The 6,000-nt window shown below is 45.8% G+C and overlaps 1 protein-coding gene across 1 annotated transcript in view; it reads left to right on the top strand.

Annotated features, from left to right (window-relative positions):
- Window positions 1-5,853: 5,853 nt before the first annotated feature.
- LOC118508440 (cytoplasmic polyadenylation element-binding protein 4-like) overlaps window positions 5,854-6,000 on the top strand; it is a 193,326-nt gene continuing 193,179 nt past the window's right edge. Inside the window, exon 1 of the mRNA XM_036048226.1 lies at window positions 5,854-5,937. The gene's annotated coding sequence lies outside the window, so the exon portion shown is untranslated. The remainder of the gene's footprint in view (window positions 5,938-6,000) is intronic.

Raw genomic sequence — 6,000 nt, 5'->3', positions numbered from 1 at the left:
GAATTGGTACTAAATTGATGGGTAACAACAAAAAAATGCATCACTGATATTGTATTTATAAGGCTCAATTTAAATAATAGCACATGGAAGCGATTATCACGCAGCATTTATCATTTATTCATTCGAAAGTTGCTCAGCGCGTTATCCGCTATCCAGCTAACCAAAATCGTTTCAATACCTTCACGACACCCAGCAGCATGGCGGCCGCGAGAAGCGTTATCAGTACAAATCCTTTCCGTTTGTCGTGAGGATCGTCCAAACTTTTCACAAAATGATTGATGCAGCTACACTTTGTCTCACCGCCGGCCGAAACGCTCGTCACGGTGTAGTTCAACCAGTGGTGCAGGGGATAGGGCAGTCGGGCTTCGATGATCTTGTGCACCTGGTACGTATCCTTGGCCGTCGGTGGTTCCCGATTCAGCACCAGCATCCCGTACGTGTTCATCTGCTCCGAGCAGCTAATCAACAGCACTGTCGTTCGCGTGAGCTGCATCACATGCACGACGCGAAAGTCTCGCGCCTCCTGCGGTCCTTTGCTGCCCACGACGTACATTCCGTTCGGGCGCGTAAATATGTCGAACGAATCGTACCCGGCCCGTGCTTCCCGGCACACCAGCTCCACCAGTATGACGCCGACCCGGGTACGCAGCGTGTAGCTGTAACAGTTACGGTTCGACGCAATATCCTGCGGCACGTGGTACAGCGTCCGGTACGGTAGGTTCGGCTGCTGGAACGCCAACACATACCAGATGTCGCTGTCAAAGTCGTCGATAATGTAGTTGAGGTCGGTGAAAAACTTTTCGTGAAACCCGTGGTACAAACATATGGAGCAGTAGACACGCTCGATGCAGAGCAGGCACGACACCAGTACTGACGCGTGGCGAAGGATCATCGCTCAGTTAGAGCTGACCAGCGACTAGCGCCGTGACCGTGACCGGTATGATTGACGAGCGTGTCAAGAAGTGGTAATTGTGTTTACCCCCAAAGCTAATGTGCGCCACCCAATTACGCACGACGGGAGGGAAGTTGTGTAACCGGGTGGGGAAATGGTACGGTGGCCATTAGTTATGTAAGGAAAAGTTCTTAATCTTTTCGATAGTGCATCCGCGATTTTTTGTTGGCAAAATGGGGAGTAGATGCTGGATATGATTTGTGGAAGTATTGAACGAATGGTTGAAAGCAATGTTTACATGCGCAAAAAGAAGTGGTACTTTAAGTTCCAGGTTCTGAGGATTTTTGATGGTATCACAGATATTTTCGTTTGTTGATCGTTTCCCAAAAAAAAAAAAAAATCAAATCGTATTAATGGTATAAGACGAGACTTTATTACAAAAAAACAGAGCCAAAATACCTTGGGACTAATCATAGAACAAGAGGAAAATAGATGGAAAAGGATCATACAATTTTCAAATCGCCAGTTAAAGATAAAGAGATAGAACAGAAAACATTCATAAAAATTACAACCATTTATCTCAGCTCGGTTTTCTAAAAATGGTAATCATGAGTTCTTTGAGCGTTGCTTAACATTTAATTAAAAGCACCTTTGGTCCTCCGCCTTGCTCCTTAAGCTGCTCTGGCATGTGCGCCTGGTAAAGCACTCTCGAAGCATGTTTAATTGATCAACAATTGTTTGCCTGCTTTATCGTCTTCCCGCATTCCAGGCACTTGCAGCACTTGCAGAACGTATTAAGCATGCAAGGCTGCAGACTATGTCGAAAGGAAAATAAAAGCATTCTCCAATGGTACGTGCAGCATTCATTGCAAATTTTCGATAAGCTTTGGCCATTTTAATCAATTCAATACCATGGTGGACGCGTGGAAATTGCAGACGCCGAACGGCGAATACGCCAGCGTCCGACAGTCTTTGTGTTGGTTCGTGCTCAAAATTCCATTAACATCATCTGTTTCTAATCGTTGGCCAGGGCAAATTTCCCTCCACGCACATACACAGACAAGTGTGCGAGCGAAACGGGAAGTTTCGATTCCTAAATCTACTGGCACGTACCGAGGGTGAAATTATTTTCCTATCAACGGAACGGAAGTCATGTCACATAGTGCAATGAAATTAATGCTGATTAATCCACTTGTACCGATGATCGCTGATTGAATGCATATGGTGAAGCGTGTACCTCGAAACCACGCGCTCGTCTCATCCACCCTCCAGAAGCAAAACGCGACGCCCGCTCGACGCTTGGTCGACGACACATTGATGGTCATGTTTCGGTTGCCTTGCAAGATGGTGATTTAATTACCCACCATTAACGATCCGTTCAAACACAAACACACAGCAAGAGGACAGACAGGAAGGGGAGTGAGGAGACGAGTTGGGGGAGAAAGGGTGGAAGACTGATGCGGTAAAACTAGCGGTCACTGTTGGCGGGTATTCAATAATCGGTTCGATCTTAATATAACATCTACCGGCGGTGGGTAACAGTTGCTTGCCGGCACGTACACGGGCTATCGTCCCGCTGTACCGCGCGCGCGTGTGTGAGGGTGTTTGGTATTCATTTTAAAGGAACCGACACCCCATGGCGACAATGGCTGGACAGGACGCGGAAACCAGGATCTCAAAGATATATTTGCATAATTGTCAAATAATGTATCTTCATAAATCCATGACACCCACAGGACGGGACTACAACCGGGCCCGATCGGTGTGGGCGCTGGTACGTGGATAACTGTCCTGTCCTGACCATTCAACAACGACCGTCCCGGTAGTGTAAATGAGAAAAATAAATAGTTTTAATGGATTCTGCTTCTGCTCTCGCCACTCTCCATTCGCCACACGCCCAACTACCACCGTGTGTGGCGCTACCTCCGGCGCTATAATGATGCCAAACCGGGAAAACGAGCTGCCCGTCCGAATCGTTCCACCGAGCGAGACAACGGCCGGAAACAAACGCAACAAACTGTGACGACAACTTTGTTTTATCTCGCACCGAACAAACAACGCCTTTTCCGGCAAATTGCACGCCACAAAAATGGCGCACAGATAGACGCCAGACGAGTGTGTGCTGGGTACCGGGGTTCTAAAATAGATACACTGTCCGAAAATTCACACTCAACGACAGCGTCGTTTCCGGCGGTACAGTTTGTTAATAGGTATTTATTTACTGCTACCGGGGAAAAGGTTCGGCTTCTTGCGCTGGCTTCCCCTTGCACCACCTGCCCCCCCAACACGTGCGCACCTAGGCAGCTGATAGCTGAACGCAGCCGGAACGAAAGTTCGCGAGCGTTCCATTATCACCGGTGCAGCAGTTAGTGTGGTAGCAGTTTTGCGTGAGCCATGTGTAAGTTTGGTGTTGCATTCGCAAACAGTCGGGTACTGGGCGCCTCCATTGCTTGCACCAGTAGTGCCGGAATGTGTTATCAGCTTCCCCTCCCCCGACGGGACGTTTCGAGCGACGGTGGTAATAAGTTTCGCATTTCCTTTCCCACGCACCAACCGTGTGAAGTATGGAAAAGTGTGCCAAATGGCCAGCCCGGAGCAGTGGGTGTTGATGGGGCTTAGCGTAGGATAGGTTATCGGTGGGTTTAGGGCGAAGGTAGTCGAAATCAATGGTTTATAATTGTTCTGGTTCATTGCAGCGTGTTAGCGTGAATAAAGTTTTGCAAAATGCATGTGATTTTTAAAAAAAACTTTCCGTGTTTAAGTTTAATCAATCGCAGACGTAATTGATTTAAAAAATGCAAAAAAGTTAAATGAAATAGCAATTAAATTATGGTAAAGATTTATATACAATTAAATGATAAATGTTAGCAATACGGCCAGGCCGTTCTTTATGAATAAAAAAAAAATGATAAATGTTGTTTAAATCTTCCTTTGCATGTTAGAATCATTTAGCGAAACAGCGAAAAAAAAAACACTAGGCAGCAAAGCGAATGGCACAAGCATAAAACCAGTGGTTTCCACCTATTACGGGCGGTATGTGTTTTGTGGCGCTTCGGACGGAAAGTGTTTGCGACGGTTGAGAAATATTTTCCAGTGCGCTCTGTTGGGGCGCTTGTGAAGTGGCGAGTGTTCTTAGCCAGACAGGTAGAACAATCGAAACAACGCGGGCACTCGGGGCAGATCGGTAGCAAGCGGCAGGTCGGTCGGTCGGCCGGCCGGACGGTTAACAAACGAAGAAAGTGGTTGTGGTGTGCTCTTATAAAATTATAAATGACTGATGAGCTCTGTACGATGCTGTGCTACACGGACTCATCCATTGTTTGCGAGCTTGGTGTTGGATGGAAGCACACTGCTTTTGCTGGTTTTATTGCACGGGTTTTTTTTCGGCACATTTGCTGTTTGTACGCTGAGGCCTGCCTGCCTGCTAGTCGCGTGTGCTGCAGTGGTGCAATGTTGCAGTTGGGTACCGCTTCAAGTCGCTTCAATTACGCTGGGCAGTGGGTAAAATGCGCTCCGCTGCCGGTGGTAATGTGAAAAGGTGACGCATTTTTTGTGTTATAGTCAGAGCTTTGAAATTTTGTTGCGCTGGCGTTGCTTTCAGTCTTTAATGGGGTGTCTTTATTGCTTACTAGAGGTTTGTTCCATTTTTTTCACAAAAAGTCTAACATTTCAAAGGGAACGTGAGCAAAGTGTAGCGTAAAACAGACAACCACCGAGAGAGGGATGATGAAGCTAGTGATAGGCAAGCTGAATAAAAAAATGGGGTTTTTAAAAAGGATGAAAGTCATATGAGATGGCGCAAGTCACACATTCGAGCTGGTTCGTTTGGGGGTAAGCAAAACATACCGCGGAATTTGCTCATTATGAGACAGGCATTAGGTCTACTAATGTTCACTTGATGAATGGATGAAAGATTTGAAATTGATGAGAACAGTCCTTGCTGATTGGGCATCGTTAATTGTTCGAAAAGCAAGCATGCAAAGCAGTTGAATTAGCAACGTTCCTTGAGTTACTTGGCTCAAGGTTTATTCTATTTAGGTTCCTTAGTTCGTTTGTTCGTTTGTAAAAAAATAAGCACTTAATAAACTAACAACCAACTCTATTATTTATGTCGTTGAATTTCAATTTTTATAATTCACAAAATACACATTTTTACTAATACCTAAACTAATAATAAAAAAAGATTTCTAATTTAGACATTCTCTATAAGCAAAAGTATCTAAAACATCGATCATACAATGACTTCAACGCTAGTCAAAATATAGAATATCAGACACAAATTTAATTCACTCCATCAGTATCTTAAAACAGAAGACTTATCTTAACCAGGTAGAAAATAATGCGAAGAATATGAATAAATGTGGTTTAAAATAACTTTGCATTATTTATCATCGCTTTTCGTAATTTATTAAAACCATTTCAAACGCTTGATAGTATAACACAATGGAACGCATGCGGCGGCTGTTTCCAAAAACTGGCCGCCTTGCTCTCCCTCAATGTGCGAATGTTTGGTCTCTCTTTGGTCGATGAAAATTGGGGCTGTTTTCGAACTCAACCGCATCCCTCACTTGCCGACCGAGTTTCGATATTCGAAACCGTCCCCGGCACCTTCCCCTTTCTTCTCCGCCCTTAGCGCCCAGTCCTCACCGGTTCTCGTTTTTCGGGGAAGTAGCTCTTTCACTTTCGATCTTTAGCCGGAATGTCTCTCTTTTGCACTCCCGCTGCTGGGAAGCTTTATCAATCGCGTTGAGTTTGTTGAGGTTTTTTTTTATCGCACTCGCTCCCACTGTTTGGTGAGTCTGATTGTCAGTGGTCGGTTTTATGGTCGGTGCGTTTACACTACCGGGTAATGAACATTTCGGACGAGTTCTGAGTGTTGACCGAGCGGTAGCACTCCTTCATGCGAGTGCGAACAAGCGGCAGCACTCAGATAACAGCTGTTGGCATGCGCACACCTTGCACCGTCTATGTGGGACAGAGGTTGAGTTTTTCCCGGAGTGCCAAACCAACCCTACCCAGGCCGCTTTCCGCTTCACCCGTACACGGTGAGTGCCGAGGGAAAATGAACGGACCGTGTGTTTAGGCAGTGTTTGTTGCATCGCACCGTA

The sequence above is a fragment of the Anopheles stephensi genome, chromosome 2 (genome assembly GCF_013141755.1).
Source record: "Anopheles stephensi strain Indian chromosome 2, UCI_ANSTEP_V1.0, whole genome shotgun sequence".
Classification (NCBI taxonomy): domain Eukaryota; kingdom Metazoa; phylum Arthropoda; class Insecta; order Diptera; family Culicidae; genus Anopheles; species Anopheles stephensi.
The sequence above is the reverse complement of the archived record's forward strand: the minus strand, read 5'-3'. Positions and strand labels throughout refer to the sequence as shown.